We start from the raw sequence: 19459 nt of genomic DNA, 5'->3' as shown, positions 1-19459 counted from the left end.
TTCAGTTGTACTCCGAGGAATTTGTAGTTATCCACAAGCTCAACCACCTCACCGTTGATGGTGCTTGGCACCGGGGGGACTCTCTTGGAGGTGCGGAAGTCCACCACCATCTCCTTAGTCTTGCTTGCGTTGAGCTTGAGATGGTTGTCCTCGCTCCACTGCACAAAGTCCCTAACCACACTAACCGCTCAGCCGTGTTGTCACCCGAGATCTTGCTGATCACTACGGTATCATCTGAGAACTTCTGCAGATGACAGGTCTTGGAGTTGAAGCGGAAGTCCGATGTATAGAGAGTGAACAGGAAGGGTGAGAGCACAGTTCCTTGAGGGGCCCCCGTGTTGCTCACCAGCACATCGGACCGACAGCCCTGCAGTCTCACAGACTGTGGTCTTTCTGAAAGGTAGTCTGTGATCCATGCCACAAAGCCCTTGTCCACCCCCATCAGCGTAAGCTTCTCCGCAAGCAGAGACGGTTGGATAGTGTTGAAAGCACTGGAGAAGTCAAAAAACATAATTCTGACTGTGCTGCCCAGATCTTCCAGATGGGTGAGAGACTTATGGAGCATGTAGGTGATGGCGTCATCAACCCCAATATCAGCCTGGTAGGCAAACTGAAGGGGGTCCAGGTGATCACTGACCGCCGGTCTCAGTAGGTTCAGAACCAGCCGTTCAAAGACCTTCATGACCTGTGATGTCAGGGCGACTGGTCTGTAATCATTGAGGACCTGTGCCAGATTTCATGGTTGTATCACCAACTGTGGATTAACCATGAGCAGATGTACATTTATGCAATTTATCGGCAGCCATATTGGAAAACATGCTGCCATATTGGAACCTAATATTATTTCTGAACTTGCCTGGTTGTAATACCTCCAGAACATTCTCTTATATCAAAATGAGAGGAAAATCAAAGATTTACAGTCCAAGCAAAGTGATATTGTCCAAAACGTAGGTCCAGTTGCAGCCATTTTTCAAACTGGCTGGCCATCTTGAAAATGTTGGAATTTTGCGTGGCCAGAGGTTGATTATCAATTAGGGTCATATGAAGGTCATTTGTGCCACATTTCATGCTTCTATCACCAACTGAACTATCATGCATTGAAATCAGCATCTTTCCGCTAGACTATATATCTACTGCATAGTACTGTGTTCTATCCGTCTGTCTTTCAATGTTATATGAGATACTTCAGTAGTTTCCTATGGAAATAAGCTTAGTCTTTTCTGGGATCTCCTTTCAGTAGACCTTGTACCAGTGAACTGTACCATCATGAAACTGTACCCTTTCCTTTGTAAACTTCTAATAAAGCCTTCAATCAATCAATCAATGACAGCAGAAATGATACAAAATGGTTGGGTGTAGCAGAGCAATTAATAGACAAATATAGAACTTTGCTGGACGGAATCATGCGATGCTGGCTGAGGATAAATGGAAAGGTGGAATATGAACTGGACTGTACAATAATAAGAAACGTGCATATTTAAAGAAATATATGTAGCCAGCCTAATGCAATGCAATGCAAGAGAGAGAGAGCGAGAAAGAGAGAGAGAGAGAGAGAGAGAGAGAGAGAGAGAGAGAGAGAGAGAGAGAGAGAGAGGGAGAGAGAGAGAGAGAGAAAGAGAGAGAAATCAGACAAAGTTTAAAATAATTCTGCCGCTCATATTTGGGGTTAATAGGAGTTCAACATAACAGCCCTTTCAAGTTGTATACTGTTGTTGTATTGTGACCTTGTGAACCTGAACATGGCTTAAATTGTTTACCAGAATGTATCATTTGTTTACTCAACAACTTTCATGAGCTGAGAATGTGATAGGTTAGCACAGTTTTTCTCCTCCAATCACAATACAACCTCTTCACCACCTTACATAGAATCAGGAAAATCAGTCATTGTTCTACTGCTTGCATTACGGATAATCCACATACCACTAGAGCTACGCAGAAGGTTTGTCATTTAAATGCTTTTTATGACTATTGATGGATATAAATTAGGCTACAATATGTAACATTAATGTCAAAGTCTATTTCAGAAAATATATTAGTATGTTTCGTTATAGGCCGAATATAAAAAGAGAGAGAGAAACGGATAGAGACTGAACATGAAATTACCACTGTGTGTGCTGTATAGTTCATAATAATGTGTATACATTAAGGGCTTAAAATTGGATGGATGGATACTTAAATAGTAAAAAAAAAATAGATAACTTATTAGAGCAGTATTATTAGTGATGTGCTGTAATTCATTTAATATATTTAAGGATTAAAAATACTTAAATAGTTTAAGAAATAAATAGATTAGTTCGATATTGTTAACTTATTATTAATGATGTGCTGTAGTTCATTTAATATATACAGGGATTAAACATACTTAAATAGTTAAAAATAGATTCTATAGTTCATGGATATCTAGTTTTCCAACTCTTGTAGGCAGTGTCATGATTTATAAAAGGTCAGTAATATAGCGTTTTCTTGTGTGTGTGTGTGTGTGTGTCTTCTTTTTCTCCCCAGCAGCAATGGATCTCAAGACCATCCTTCTGAGAAGAACTACCAGGCCATATGAGCGCTCACCGAGCATTAAGCTCAAGGTGGTTGGCCTGAAAATGGCAGAAAAGGTCCTGAAATGGGACTGGTTGGGCGATAAGCCCATACCCGTCCAGACGGTTAAAAAGGGCATAATTGCAGTGTCAGATGGCCAAACAAAGGCGAAGATGACCGTCTTCGAAAAGCAGGCCGAGAGGGAGAAAGACGGCCAAACATATATGGTCAGGAATTATCAGGTAGGCCTACCTCACATTTTCACATGTTTTTTCCTTCTCTTTTTTATGGTAAATGGTGCATATATATACACAGTATATAGTGTCTTTATCCAAGGCGCTTTAGGCATTGTGCATTACGTTACATTCACTTTTGTTATTTTCTTATTGATGATATCCTATATAATATATATATATATATATGCAAACTTGGATACTATTCGTCTGTCTTCCAATATTATACATAAAGTGTTTCTTGTATAAATAAGCTGAAACACCTCATAGGATCTCCTTTTATTTGACCTTGTACCAGTGAATTGTACTGTCAAGAAACTGTACTTTTTCCTATGCAAACTTCTAATACATTCTTCAATCCATCAATCAAAGGTCGGATCATATGGTGCGCACACCCTTGTGTGCACCAAAGAGACTGCCTTCTATGGCACCAGCACTTAGAAGTCCCCCAGGACGTTCCCGAGCTGGCCATGCCCCAGCCAGCCGCCAGATACCTCTGGCCGAGTGCAGCCGGCACCACGGGTGGATTTCTTCACTGTCCAGGGGCGCATTACAGCTGTAAGTCCACCTCCATAATAGCCCTATATCATTGTTGTTGTTATTATTAAGTGTGCCTGCCATGCAACGCAATGGCAAAACACTTATTGTAATCCGCCATACTTATATAGTTAGTTAGTTAGTTAGTTAGACTTCCCGCAAATTTCGGCACGTAATGCCGCACGATTTACGCCACACCCGCAATATATACATAAAAATGTGCGGCTCGGCCGGGAATGGGGTGCTATTACTTTTCTTTCCGATCCGCGTTACCATGGCAACATAATTCGTAAAAATCAACGAGCAAAAACCCCCATTGACCCCCAGACACTTTGGCCCCACATTACTCTGATATACTTTTGCCTAGCAACGTCACTTAAACTTTATAATGCACTCACAACTTAGGTCTTTTTCCAGCCAATAGGGATGAGCTGTAATTGATTAAGCCCCGCCCCCTCTGTAACAGGAAGTGCCCTTCGCCAAACAGGAAGTGCCTCTCCATCTCATGAACCGTTTGTCGTACAGACGCGTGGATGGCGTTAAATGACTTGATTAAGAGTCCTTAACCTTAATTGGGGCCTATTTTGCCAAACAGGAAGTGCCCCTCACCAAACAGGAAGTGACCCTTTACCTCGTGAACCGTTTGTCATACAGACGCGTGGGTGGCATCAAATGACATGATTAAGAGTCCTTAACCTTAATTGGGGCCCAATTCGCAAAACAGGAAGTGCCCCTCACCAAACAGGAAGTGACCCTTTATCTCGTGAACCGTTTGTCGTACAGATGCCTGGGTGGCGTCAAATGACTTGATTAAGAGTCCTTAACCTTAATTGGGGCCTATTTCACCAAACAGGAAGTGCCCCTCACCAAACAGGAAGTGACCCTTGATCTTGTGAACTGTTTGTCGTACAGACATGTGGGTGGTGTCATATGAAAAACGATAATGTTAAAGCTTATGCAAAAAATGCTAATGTTAAAAAATGTAACGCTAATGCTAACACCAACTGCTATACAAGGTTGCACAGACTTAGCGAGCTTCAGGCACACTTAAAATTTCTTAGAAATTTTCTTTTCTAGTAAAAGTTGTTATTGTTACAGTTTATTGTGCCTCAAGTGGCGGATAGGAATTCACCTAGCTGTGCTGTTTCTCAGCTATCCACGTTCCTGTGTTTTATTTCCACGTTCCTGAGTTTCCTGTGTTTTTTTCCACGTTCCTGAGTTTTTCCTGAGTTTTCTTCCTCGTTCCTGAGTTTTTCCTGAGTTTTTTCCATGTTTCTGAGTCTTTTCCACGTTCCTGAGTTTTTCCTGTGTTTTTTTCCACGTTCCTGAGTTTTTCCTGAGTTTTTTTCCACGTTCCTGAGTTTTTCCTGAGTTTTTTCCACGTTCCTGAGTTTTTTTAGGCATTCTTGAGTGTTTTGGCTAACTTGCTAGCACCTTAGCTTCTCCGCTAGCCTGCCCAGTGCGCTGCTAAAGGTAACCTTAGCTTCTCTGCTAGCTTCCCATTACACGGCTAAGCTACGTTTCAAGCAAGTGCCCAAGGAGAGGGTTTCCAGGGCTCGTAAGTGTGGAAGCCGGGCTGTAAAAGCTCCATCGCGGCCAGTGATCCACACTCCCTCTGCATGGCTTGCCTGGGTTTGGAGCATGCTGTCCTCGTGCTTCACCCCACTAAAGGAGAATGCAGAGAAATCTGTACTACCGTCGTCCAGGAGGGCCGTTGCTCTCCTGGGCTTCAGCTGCTCTGGCCAGCAGGACCGAACACCATGGAACCACAGCACGGCTGCAGGCCCCGTCCGCTTCGCCCGGTAGCGAGGCTACTGGGATTAGCCTCGCCCGGCTCCAATGTCGTCCTGGGAGAACATGCGTGTAGCTCTGTTGATGCAGCGCAGGAGCGCTTCCAATAGGAAGGATGTATGAACTGGAAGAGTGACAATGAACAGGAGAATCAAAGAACATCTTGTACCATGGGGTCTCACTGGACTTGACCGAAATGTCAGCCCGTCTGTCACAAGACAGAATAGAGAGCTTCATGGCATGCGTCACTGCGTTCCAAGCAGACCGTCAGGTCAGTTACAAGCAGTGCATGCAAGCGACTGGATCAACCTCTTGCGCTTGGGCAGGTTTTATATTAGACTGTTCCAGCGGTGGGTGCTCTCGCTCAAGATCCCTTCTTCTCAGGGCCGCAAGAAGGTCTGGGTGCCGCCTTGGTGCATGGACACACTTGGCCCGTGGCTGGACACAGCTTTCTGTCCGGCGGGGCCAAGATGGGTGAAGTGGTACTCCGTCAGGTGATCACCACGGGCGCCAGCCTCTCGGGGTGGGCCACCACCTTTGAGGGTCGGACTGCGAGGACGTTGGGGTCCCGACATGAGGGGCGCCACTTGGAGTTGATGGCGACATTCCTGGTACTCGCTCAAGCACTTCGAGCCATTCATTCTGGGTTGTCACGTCCTGATCAAGACCGACAACACCACGATGTACTACATCAATCAGGAAGGCGGCATGTCTTTGCGCGTCCTAGACCAGCTAGCACGCGACTTGACGTTATGGTGCGAACCGTGCCTGGAGTCAGTCTTGGCCTCGCATGTACGGGGCCTACAGAACAGCAGTCCCGACCTGCTGTCCAGGGGGATGTACAGACTGGTCTCTCCACCCGTCGGTGGTGAGAACAGATATGGCTCAGGTTTGACCTGAGAGAACGCAGAGTGTTCTCTTTTCTTTGAGGTGAAGGGGAATCCTCCACTGGGTCTGGACGCATTGGCCCACGTTTGGCTGGAGGGACTGCTGTACGCGTTTCCTCCATTGGAACTGATCCTCCCGACCTTGGAAAGGGTCAGCAGATACGGTCTGTTGGTGCTGCTAGTAGCAACAGCGGGGGACGTGTGGAGATTGAAGATGTCCCTTCTACTGTACAAAGACCCCTGGCAGCTGCCCCTGCTCAGAGACCTGCTGTCAGGCAGGGGACGAGCTCTTCCACCCCAACCCTCAGCAGATGGACCTGTGGTTCTGGTCCGTGAGAGGGAGAAGTTGATCTTCCACCCCAACCCTCAGCAGATGAGGGGAAGTTGAGCGCGGCTGGTCTAACATCAGAGTTGGTTAGGACCATTCAGTGCGCTAAGGCGCCGTCCACGCGGGCGGTGTATGACGGAAAGCTGAAGACCTTTGAGGCCTGGTGTGATGGCCAGTCTCCATCTGTCGTGTCGGTCCGGGCCTCGGGCCTGAACAGGGGTTTGGCGCTCTCTACGCTCAGGGGCTGCTACATATTGTGGCCATAAATGCAAGTCACGTGGGCGTGGCTGGTGATTTGCCCTCAAAGGACCCTATGGTCGTCCTGTTCATGGCAGGTGATTTGCCCTCAAAGGACCCTATGGTGGTCCTGTTCATGGCAGGTGATTTGCCCTCAAAGGACCCTATGGTGGTCCTGTCCAGGGGAATGTACAGACTGGTCTCTATCTATGGCTTCATGGCTGGTGCCTGCCGCCTCAAACCGGTTACCAGATCTTTGTTCCTGGCATGGGATCTGGAGGTTGTTCTGGAGGGCCTATGCCACGCCCCCTCTGAGCCTCTGGAAACATCATCGTTGAGGCTTCTTAGTCTCAGACAGTCCTCTTGTTGGCCTTGACAACGGCCAAAAGGATTAGTGACCTTCATGCTCTCTCAATTGCTTCGGTGTATGAGGTTCATCAGCAGTGACCGTAAGGTTCTGATAAGGTCGAGTTGGTCGCCTTTCATCCTCCTCCGTTTGGCTCGGCAGAGGATAGGCGGCTGCATTGTCTTTGTCCAGTTAGAGCCCTGAAGCCTTGCTGTCAGAAGACCCAGGGTGGTGGACTGTGGTCACAGTTGTTTTGTTTCCTTTAGCAACTCTCCCAGGAGGAAAGCAGTGACGAAGGCCATGTTTTCTAGGTAGATTGTGCAGGCTATTGAGGAAGCCTATGGTAGTGTGCAAGTCCCGGTGCCAGCGGCACTCAAGGTTCATGCCACTAGGGGAGTGTTGACTGCTTGGGCCCTTTCTAAAGGGGTCTCCATCCAGGAGGTTTGTATAGCGGCGAACTGGTCTTTGCCATCTACCTTTGCAGCCTATTATCACCTGGATACCGCATACAGTCCTAGAGGTGGCTGCTTCTTCTAATTAAGTAGTGAAAGCACTGGGTGGGGTGGGGGGGGGGGGGGGGGGTGGCAGTCCTTTTCAGGCTTTTTCTCCTTCCAGGACCAGTGGGTAATGGTTTCCTGGAAAGGGGGACCCTGTACCAATTAAGGCAGTCTTTGTCTGCTCATTAGTCAGTGGAGCTCACACTGGTCTGGTAGGTCCTTGTAAGGCAGACCTGTGTCTGTCTTTTAGTGCATAAGGCAGACTTTGGTTTGTCAGGGTCTCTCTCTTTCTTGTGATTCCCCACCCCTGGGTCCTGTGGGTCCTGTGTGGTTTAGGCCACGCCCGTGGTCCTCGCCCGGAGGGTGGGCGGGCGATCTGAAGTCAGACGTTGTAGCTTCTGGGAGTCTATGGCTGTATAAACTGGAAGAGTGACAATGAACGTAAGGTGAACGCGAAGTGAAGCTCCTCCTTAGAAATCCATTGATCTTGCCATAAAGAGTAAAGGCTGGCATGTTTCATGCTAAGAATGCACTTGCATCGAAAAAAAAGTGGCCAAAATCAGCGCAGATTTTGAGTGACATGCCCTCCCGACCAATTTTATATTGAGGTAACCAGATGTCCTATAGGAAGTGCTATTCCTTGGAGGAACACAACACAACGTGTCATCCAGCTTATTTGAACAGCGCCGAAAACTTTAGTTCACGTATGGTAAATGTAAAAGCTATCCACGTGTCCTATGGATGTCTGTAGTTAACCCAAGGTATCATATTCCACTGTGAAACAACTGTTTAATTCTGTTATTTAGACAAATCCACGCCCCCTCTGAGCCTCTGGAAACATCATCGTTGAGGCTTCTTAGTCTCAGACAGTCCTCTTGTTGGCCTTGACAACGGCCAAAAGGATTAGTGACCTTCATGCTCTCTCAGTTGCTTCGGTGTATGAGGTTCATCAGCAGTGACCGTAAGGTTCTGATAAGGTCGAGTTGGTCGCCTTTCATCCTCCTCCGTTTGGCTCGGCAGAGGATAGGCGGCTGCATTGTCTTTGTCCAGTCAGAGCCCTGAAGCCTTGCTGTCAGAAGACCCAGGGTGGTGGACTGTGGTCACAGTTGTTTTGTTTCCTTTAGCAACTCTCCCAGGAGGAAAGCAGTGACGAAGGCCATGTTTTCTAGGTAGATTGTGCAGGCTATTGAGGAAGCCTATGGTAGTGTGCAAGTCCCGGTGCCAGCGGCACTCAAGGTTCATGCCACTAGGGGAGTGTTGACTTCTTGGGCCCTTTCTAAAGGGGTCTCCATCCAGGAGGTTTGTATAGCGGCGAACTGGTCTTTGCCATCTACCTTTGCAGCCTATTATCACCTGGATACCGCATACAGTCCTAGAGGTGGCTGCTTCTTCTAATTAAGTAGTGAAAGCACTGGGTGGGGTGGGGGGGGGGGGGGGGTGGCAGTCCTTTTCAGGCTTTTTCTCCTTCCAGGACCAGTGGGTAATGGTTTCCTGGAAAGGGGGACCCTGTACCAATTAAGGCAGTCTTTGTCTGCTCATTAGTCAGTGGAGCTCACACTGGTCTGGTAGGTCCTTGTAAGGCAGACCTGTGTCTGTCTTTTAGTGCATAAGGCAGACTTTGGTTTGTCAGGGTCTCTCTCTTTCTTGTGATTCCCCACCCCTGGGTCCTGTGGGTCCTGTGTGGTTTAGGCCACGCCCGTGGTCCTCGCCCGGAGGGTGGGCGGGCGATCTGAAGTCAGACGTTGTAGCTTCTGGGAGTCTATGGCTGTATAAACTGGAAGAGTGACAATGAACGTAAGGTGAACGCGAAGTGAAGCTCCTCCTTAGAAATCCATTGATCTTGCCATAAAGAGTAAAGGCTGGCATGTTTCATGCTAAGAATGCACTTGCATCGAAAAAAAAGTGGCCAAAATCAGCGCAGATTTTGAGTGACATGCCCTCCCGACCAATTTTATATTGAGGTGACCAGATGTCCTATAGGAAGTGCTATTCCTTGGAGGAACACAACACAACGTGTCATCCAGCTTATTTGAACAGCGCCGAAAACTTTAGTTCACGTATGGTAAATGTAAAAGCTATCCACGTGTCCTATGGATGTCTGTAGTTAACCCAAGGTATCATATTCCACTGTGAAACAACTGTTTAATTCTGTTATTTAGACAAATCCAGTGCCATGTTTGTTTATCAGCGCGCTGTCAGAGAGAGGTTCAGAAATTCACTGTGATTGAAGATTGCTGTTAATGTTTGCTGGTAGACGTAGACTCCAGAATAGCTTTTAGTTTTCCTTTATATAAAGATTTGCAGCAGTACAGGTGAAGGACTGTTGAATGTGAACAAAGGACTGTATTTGAGTAGTAATTCCCATTGAACTGGCATTCCACATAATATGGCATAGAATAATCACAGGGCTATGGAAGCACTGCTGAGGCCTTTAACAATAGAATGCTCCCAACTAGCTGGCCATGCTAGTGAAAATAGCATATGAGCTAAACAACACAATAGCACATTGTAATGCTCCCAGCTAGCTGGCCATGCTAGTGAAATTAGCATATGAGCTAAACAACACAATAGCACATTGTAATGCTCCCAGCTAGCTGGCCATGCTAGTGAAATTAGCATATGAACTAAACAACAACATAGCACATTGTAATGCTCCCAGCTAGCTGGCCATGCTAGTGAAATTAGCATATGAGCTAAACAACAACATAGTAGCACAGAAATCCCCATTAGACCCATTATGGCCAAAACATAATTTACACTACACAGCATTCTCTGCACATAGAACACATTTAAGTAATACAACGCAGTAAGAACGTACTCTTCATAAACACACTCTTATTGAAAGTTGCATTGCAGGATTAAAAGGCACTGTGTTAACATGTCCTGACTTGTCCTCGCTGACCTCTAAGCCATCACATTGACCCATGCAGCCAGTGACCTCTGTTTGGATACACAGAAGGTAAAACCACTGTTGGAGCTCAGCTCACCAACACAGCTTTGGTGGAGTCTGATTTGAAGAAGCTCCAGGGTTCATAAAACCTCAAATGTCCTCCTCCTCCTCTACTAAAGAAGAGGAACAGAAATGGACCACCGGTGCCTTTCTGCAGCGCTATGCAGAGACGCTCAAAGGCATGCCAAGCAGGGACATGCTGGGCCCCTGATTCAGCCCGGGAAAAAGAGTTGTAGAGGCCCTCATTGCGCGCTATGGAGAGAGATCTCTCTCTATAGCGCTGCTGCTACTCAAAGATTTGCCATTTCAGATCATGACAAGTGACAAGCCAGTGGGCCAATTACTGTACATGAGTTCTATTTCGTCGTTGTCTGGTGGAAACCTTGTACGTCCAAAACCGTTTGTTTTGTGTTTATCATTTTAAAAATGATTTAAACTAGTGAAAACAGGTGATCTACAAGCGCACAACGCCTCGCACCGCGAGGTGTTGTGTGCTTGTAGATCTGCTCTTTTCACTACTTTTGTGCGACAGACTTATGAAGCAGGGCTTTGCTTTGCGAAAAAAAATTACAAATTTGAAACTTGGAGATACGAGGTTTCTGCCCAAAAGTGACGATTTACTTTGTTGGCCGCCCAGCCCCCAAAATGGAACGAAGGAAGACATTTTATTTTTAATGTTTCCCTAATGGCCGGCCTGGACCGGCCAGGATTAAACCAGCACGTCCCTGATGCCAAGCGTGCTTACAGCAATGAAACATGCTATAACATTTGGGGCAGAACACTTTCTCAACTCTGACTAATGTCTTCAGTCAGCTCAGAACACTTTCTCAACTCTGACTAATGTCTTCAGTCAGCTCAGAACACTTTCTCAACTCTGACTAATGTCTTCAGTCAGCTCAGAAGAAGCTTGCTTCATCCAAGAAAAGCCCACCTGATCCAACTGGTGGTTGAAGGGGGTTACATGTCTCCATTCCGACACTAACCCTAAACCTAACCCTAACCCTAAACCTAACCTCTATGGAAGTGCTGCCACTCCTACAATAAGAAGTCACTGTCAGAATAGAGACATGTCGGAATGGAGAGCAGTCACCGTTGAAGGGGATAAAGTTAATAAATTACAATAAAGTTAATAAATTACAATAAAGTTAATAAATTACAATAAAGTTAACGACTGGAAGGAAGGCTTAACTCAGGAAGTTCAACAAAGATACGAGGAGCTGCAACTCTGCTGACTGCTGACTGTTGGAATTTAGCTGCTGAAAAGCACTACAATTATTTACTTAAGTAAAAGTATCAATGCTGTAATATAGAAATACTCTGTTACAAGTAAAAGTCTGGAATTCTAAATATACTTGAGTAAAAGTACAAAAGTATTGCTATCAAAAATACTTAAAGACAAGTAATTAATTATTACATTAGTAATAAGTAATTATTTTAGTGAATTTGGAATTGGAAATACTCAAGCAAAGTACCTCAAAATTGTAAGTAACAATACAATGTAAATGTACTTATTTTACACCATTGCTGGCTTACTTTTTCCTGCTGGTTTTAGTCACATCTGAATTGTCTATTTAGGCTTATTTCTTTCCCCTATTCTTTTTATTTGTATCCTTGTAGAAACGGTGGTGAACTTGGAGAAGAGAAGCCAAGGCTTGTCTTGGTCAGCAGTGAGATATTCTCTGACTTGACCTGTGATCTCATCAGTTTAGTTTGTGTTTTCCACATCCAAATGAACCCAGAATGCAGGGTTTTATGTGTTTGTTTTTCCCACATCCAAATGAACCCAGGATGCAGGGTTTTATGTGTTTGTTTTTCCACATCTAAATGAACCCAGGATGCAGGATTTTATGTGTTTGTTTTTCCACATCCAAATGAACCCAGGATGCAGGGTTTTATGTTTTTGTGTCACTTTTTCATTGATTGAACAGGCCTACTCATTAGCCTACAGATTGTACACTTAATGAAATACATTCTGCTGTGACTGCAGTTCAGAACTGGTCTGTGATTGAATGAATACTTTATTCACAGTTTGCAGATTGTACACTTTAGTTAAATAAATGATATTTAACGGCAGTGTTATTATATTTTTATTGTATTTTTGTTAACTGACTTAACCTTGTAATGTTCAGTAAAAACACCAGGCAGGACGATGGATTACAGTTTGGTCTGTCTAGTTCGGGGGTCAGCAACCTGCGGCTCTTTAGCGCCACCCTAGTGGCTCCCTGGAGCTTTTTCTAAAATGTATTAAGGAAAAAAGATGGGGGGGATATATATATATATATATATATATATATATATATATATATATATTTTTTTTATATGGTTTCTGTAGGAGGACAAACATGACACAAACATTCTTAACGCTTTCCAATGCTGTAAAAATGTGTAGAATAAATATTACATTTAATGCTCATTATGTATTTGTAGCCTACTTAGTCATTTTGACGTTAGGCTAATATAGCTAATATAGACTTTTAATATATCGTCACTGTCAGGCAGAAACCTTGTATCTCCAAGTTTCAATTTTTCTTTTCGCAAAGCAAAGCCCTGCTTCATCATACAAGACTGACGCACAAAAGTAGTGGTGAAAACAGCCGATCTACAAGCACACAACGCCTCGCACCGCGAGGCGTTGTGTGCTTGTAGATCGGCTATTTTCATTAGTTTAAATCATTTTGTAAATGATAAATACAAAACGAAGTTTTGGACACACAAGGTTTCTACCCGACAACAACGATATGCAGTATAAGGCTTTTATAATGTTTTGCGGCTCCAGACAGATTCGTTTTTAGTTTCTTTGGTCCAATGTGGCTCTTCAACATTTTGGGTTGCTGACCCCTGGTCTAGTCTATATTATATTATATTATATTATATTATATTATATTATATTATATTATATTATATTATAACTGTGGGTAAACAGGAGACTGAGATGAATGACTGTCATGAATGTATGCTGCTGCTCTAGTAGCCTAGCCAGGCCCAAGGGCGTCACAAGGGGGGTGAAAGTGGGACTGAGTTACCAGGGCCCAAGGTGGAGGGGCCTTCATTATTTTATAGCTATTTAGCTATTGAAACATAGCAGATATACAAGCTCACAGCGCGGCACCGCGCTGCAAGCTTGTACATATGCTATTTTTTTTTTAAGTCGTGAAAATGTGTGCAAATCTATATTTTTAAGCCAACATTAATTTTGTAACTCAAATTTTGCTTCTGGGGGATCCCTGGAACTATATATTTTGAGATGAGGGTCCGTGCCCAAATACACATGAAAACGTTTGAGCACCACTGACATAGAAAGATATATATATATATATATATATATATATATATATATATTTCAAAAAACCTTAGAAGGATTTGAAATATTATAATAATAATATAATAATAAGCTCGCAGCGCGGCACTCAGTGCCACGCTGTGAGCTTGTAGATCTGCTATGTTTCAATAGTTAACACACAGGGGCCCCACAGTGAATCCTTGAACCCAGGGCCCAGAATGTGGTGTGACGCCCCTGAACAGGCCCAATTGCCAGCCTCTTCGTTACTCCCACCAGGGGGTGCAGTTGAGTCAGGATGGAACTCTAGTGCTCATGTAGTGCAGTCCTCACAGAAAGTATTAAAGGTAATGAAATGAATGTTCAGTATATAAAAAATCACACCCAATGTGAAGTGAGAGGTGGTCGTGCTTGCATAACGTCATCAGACTAGGATTTGAGTCTAGGATTTACAGGCTATGCTACACACACACGTTTTGCCATGGCAGAACACTGAGGAAAAAGGCTACAGACATACGACATATGACATCACTAGACAAACATGATGCTACTACGTACACACATTTTACTATGGCAAAACGCTGAGGAAAAAGGATACAGACACACGCACAGCCACGTATAGGAGTGGTTTACCACCGCTCCAAAAAATATGTTCCCCCTGGCAATGTTCAACATTCTCCTTATATGGTCATTTCATCCTGCAGCCAGTGACCAAATTAGACTGGCCTGGACTGGACACAGAACACCATATATGGGCATCATAGAGAGACAGACATGAGAAAAGAGATCTCCACATAATGTATGGTGTGTTCTACCAATGTGAACCACTGGGAGCTGACCAGTACAACCACAGTCTACTAATGTTAACCACTGACCAGTACAACCACAGTCTACTAATGTTAACCAATGGGAGCTGACCAGTACAACCACAGTCTACTAACGTTAACCACTGACCAGTACAACCACAGTCTACTAATGTTAACCAATGGGAGCTGACCAGTACAACCACAGTCTACTAATGTTAACCAATGGGAGCTGACCAGTACAACCACAGTCTACTAATGTTAACCAATGGGAGCTGACCAGTACAACCACAGTCTACTAATGTTAACCAATGGGAGCTGACCAGTACAACCACAGTCTACTAATGTTAACCAATGGGAGCTGACCAGTACAACCACAGTCTACTAATGTTAACCACTGACCAGTACAACCACAGTCTAGTAATGTTAACCACTGACCAGTACAACCACAGTCTACTAATGTTAACCACTGACCAGTACAACCACAGTCTACTAATGTTAACCAATGGGAGCTGACCAGTACAATTCAATCTTTATTTCAGACCCAGGGAGATCCATATCACAGTAACAATACCAGTAAGACTCCCTAATCGGGAGATAAGCGGCCGTCAGGTGGTCGCAGCGGGATTTTAGGGCAAAATGTGTAGGAGCAGTGTCCAAAAAATGTGTTTGAAAAAATATATGGGACAGATCCATGTTGATGACATGAGTGTAGACATACTGTGTACCGATTCGCGTAATTTCAGGGCAAAATCTGTAGGGACAGTGTCCAAAAATGTGTTTGAAAAAGTCGGCCTGATGGTGGCGCTATATGGGACAGATCAATGTTGATGGCATGAGTGTAGACATTCTGTGTACCGATTTGCGTGATTTTAGGGCAAAATCTGTAGGAGCAGTGTCCAAAAATGTGTTTGAAAAAACGGGCCTGATGGTGGCGCTATATGGGACAGATCCATGTTGATGACATGGGCTTACATACTGTGTACCGATTTGCGTGATTTTAGGGCGAAATCTGTAGGAGCAGTGTCCAAAAATGTGTTTGAAAAAATGGGCCTGATGGTGGCGCTATATGGGACAGATCCATGTTGATGACATGGGTGTAGACATACTGTGTACCGATTTGCGTGATTTTAGGGCGAAATCTGTAGGAGCAGTGTCAAAAAATGTGTTTGAAAAAATGGGCCTGATGGTGGCGTTATATGGGACAGATCGACAATACAATAAAACAACAATACAAAAATACTAGTAAGACGCCTCAGGGTGACATGCTTTAGGGCGAGGTCGCGCCATGGCCATCTGGCCAGTGATGTATATTGTACCAGTTAACCACGTATGAAGACCCCTGGTACCCATATATGGAGATCCATGTACTGTATATGGATTTATGCTGTGAGAGCCCAAACATGCTTACTCAGTTATTCGTTATGTCAAAGTCCTATGACGTCTATGACATCTGACATCATACCCCTTTATGCCCAAACATGCCCAAACACTGACCAGTACAACCACAGTCTACTAATGTTAACCACTGACCAGTACAACCATAGTCTACTAATGTTAACCACTGACCAGTACAACCACAGTCTACTAATGTTAACCACTGACCAGTACAACCACAGTCTACTAATGTTAACCACTGGGAGCTGACCAGTACAATTCAATCTTTATTTCAGACCCAGGGAGATCCATATCACAGTAACAATACAATAAAACAAAAATACAAAAATACTAGTAAGACGCCTCAGGGTGACATACTTTAGGGCGAGGTCGCGCCATGGCCATCTGGCCAGTGATGCATATTGTACCAGTTAACCACATATGAAGACCCCTGGTACCCATATATGGAGATCCATGTACTGTATATGGAGTTATGCTGTGAGAGCCCAAACATGCTTACTCAGTTATTCGTTATGTCAAAGTCCTATGATGTCTATGACATCTGACATCACATCATACCCTTTTATGCCCATATATGGAGATCCCTGTCTGTAGAACCAGCCACACAGATATGGGCTGTGGCTGATGTGGCCTCCATATATGGGCATTCCTATATGAAGTCCTGCTAGATATGGGCTTAATATTGATGACATCAGGGAACTCCATATATGGGCATGAAAGGGATTATGTTAGTGTGACATCACAGTGAAGCCAGAGCGTAACCATTCTGTTAAGAGTTGTTCCCCTGACATCAAAGTGACATCAGAGCATGATGTCAGAGCGACAAACCCATAGAAGCACAGGGTCAGGCGTGACAGACAGACAGAGATACATACAGGCACGTTCTGAGCGTTAATACTAAACTGCAACCTACGGTCGCAATATACAAAAATAAAACCAAAATGTACCAAGGCCAAATGTTCAGTTTCTGACATACAGACTATGTTAACCAATGGGAGCTGACCAGTACAACCACAGTCTACTAATGTTAACCACTGACCAGTACAACCACAGTCTACTAATGTTAACCACTGACCAGTACAACCAGTCTACTAATGTTAACCACTGACCAGTACAACCACAGTCTACTAATGTTAACCAATGGGAGCTGACACCTATGGCATTCAGGGATTCTGGCATTATCGGAATTATGTCATTATTATGGATTTATGGAATGATAGCATGTTGGAACTATGGTAATCTGGATTCATGACATCATGATATTCTGGCTTATTAAATTATGGAATTATGGGAGTCTGGATTTCAGGCATTCTGACTTCACGGCACCCGAGAAATAAAGGAATAAAATCCACTTCATGCGTCTCTGGCACGCACGCACGTACACACGCACGTACACACACACACACACACACACACACACACACACACACACACACACACACACACACACACACACACACACACACACACACATACAGTAAAAAAACACATCCAACGGTGCTGTGTTTGCAGACAGGTCACTTGCAGCGTAACCTGAGCACCACTGATTACAGAATTTCATTATGATTTTGAGAAAGCAGGGGTGTAATAAAATAAAACAACAGTTCAGCACAGGTTTTACACTACAGAAGAAATGGTGACCAGCATTCAGGGGACAGACGGAGAAATCCTACTGTCTCAGTACATGAGAAATGTACAGGAACAAGTAAGGCAATATATGAAGACACATCTCATGGTATGTCAGAAAATGGGTTGACAAGGTCCTAACTGCAATGTCAGAGGAAAATGACGAATTTGAAAAACACATAAAGAGGGAAAAGTCATGACTCTTACGTCGTTACCACGGTAACCAAAGCAGATATGTCGACACAGGGCAGCTTTGGGTTGACGTTGTTAAAATCACTCTGAACACACTCACTTGCAAATGCAGTCTGAACAGTCGGCCCAAAAGATCAGATTTGAGAAATCAATCAGATTTAGGCTAGTTTTGAACTGCAGTCTAAATCCAGCCTAAGCGTCTTGGCTTTTGTGTTTCACATCAACCAACAAGAGTCATTAAAACAGAGTCTTACCTGAAGTCCAGATTAGCAGGAATATTATCCCTGTTTTACCCATGTCTGGATTCACTCACACTGGATTCTAAAGTCTGGATTCACTCACACTGGATTCTAAAGTCTGGATTCACTCACACTGGATTCTAAAGTCTGGATTCACTCACACTGGATTCTAAACTCTGGATTCACTCACACTGGATTCTAAACTGGAACTGAACTGTTCAACACTCGATGAACGGAACTGAACGGAACGGAACGGAACGGAACGGAACGGAACGGAACTAAATGAACGGAACGGAACGGAACGGAACGGCAGTCCAGGGGTGCCGCCAGATCATTTGATAATATTTGGAATTTATTTGGACACTTGAAAAAATATTATTTAGTATCATTTTAAACTTGTAGTACAAAGTTATTTTCAGTCAGTTCCTACCAAAATGGCTGTTATCTCAACGTTTTCCCCGCAACATAATCACTAAAATATCGTCACTGTCGGGCAGAAACCTCGTATCTCCAAGTTTCAAATATGTACGTCTTTTGGCAAAGCAAAGCCCTGCTTCATCATACAAGACTGTCGCACAAAACTAGTGAAAACAGCCGATCTACAAGCACACAACGCTTATAGATCTGCTTGTAGATCTGCTTGTAGATCTGCTGTTTTCACTAGTTTAGCACATTAATAGATGATAAATATAGTACAAAACGAATGGTTTATACAAGGTTTCCACCGACAACGACGATATGCTATAAATATACGGTGCTGGGAGTGAAAATTATAATGTAGGGGTGCCTCGGATTAAAACAATATTTATTATGGGGTGCCCTGAGAGAAAAAAAGTTTGGGATCCCCTGGTCTATAGCAGCCAGGGGCCTTGGAGAACTGACAATCTGACATTCTGACATTCTGACAATCTGACAATCTGACAATCTGACATTCTGACATGCTGGGCTTCATGGCATGAAGCAACATGTTATTCGGTCATTCTAGCAACATGTTATCCTTATCTGATCATCAGGTGGTTTCACCGGAAAGACTCAGCGTTCTTGATGACAGGAAACTGAACCACAACCTCTGCCTAAACGGTAGAGCAGGGGTCTTCAACAGGGGGTCCGGGACCCCTAGGGGTCCTCAAAGTTACTACAGGGGGTTGAGTGATAGAAACCTTTTTTTTTTCTTCTTTTTGATATTAACCACTTGAACCGTAGCGTCCATATTCTGAGAACTTTAGACGAAAATAGCAGATCTACAAGCTCACAACGCCTTGCAGCGCAGAGCTTTGGTGTAGAGGGGAAAAAGAGCAGACTAAGTACAGAGTGAAAGGTCAAGTTTATTAAGTATTGACGGTTCAAGTGGTTAAATATCTGAAAACACAAATTGACATGAATCCAAAATACACTGATGATTGTGCTGTCAAACAATGAAACTATATGGAATCTATGAATAGGTTGTGGGGGTCCCTGCTTCATCTCTCTCTCAGCTAAGGGGTCCCTGCTTCATCTCTCTCTCAACTAAGGGGTCCCTGCTTCATCTCTCTCTCAACTAAGGGGTCCCTGCTTCATCTCTCTCTCAACTAAGGGGTCCCTGCTTCATC

The sequence above is a fragment of the Nannobrachium achirus genome, assembly GCF_963921795.1.
Source record: "Nannobrachium achirus genome assembly, chromosome: 1".
Lineage (NCBI taxonomy): Eukaryota > Metazoa > Chordata > Actinopteri > Myctophiformes > Myctophidae > Nannobrachium > Nannobrachium achirus.
This window is presented reverse-complemented; position numbering follows the sequence as displayed.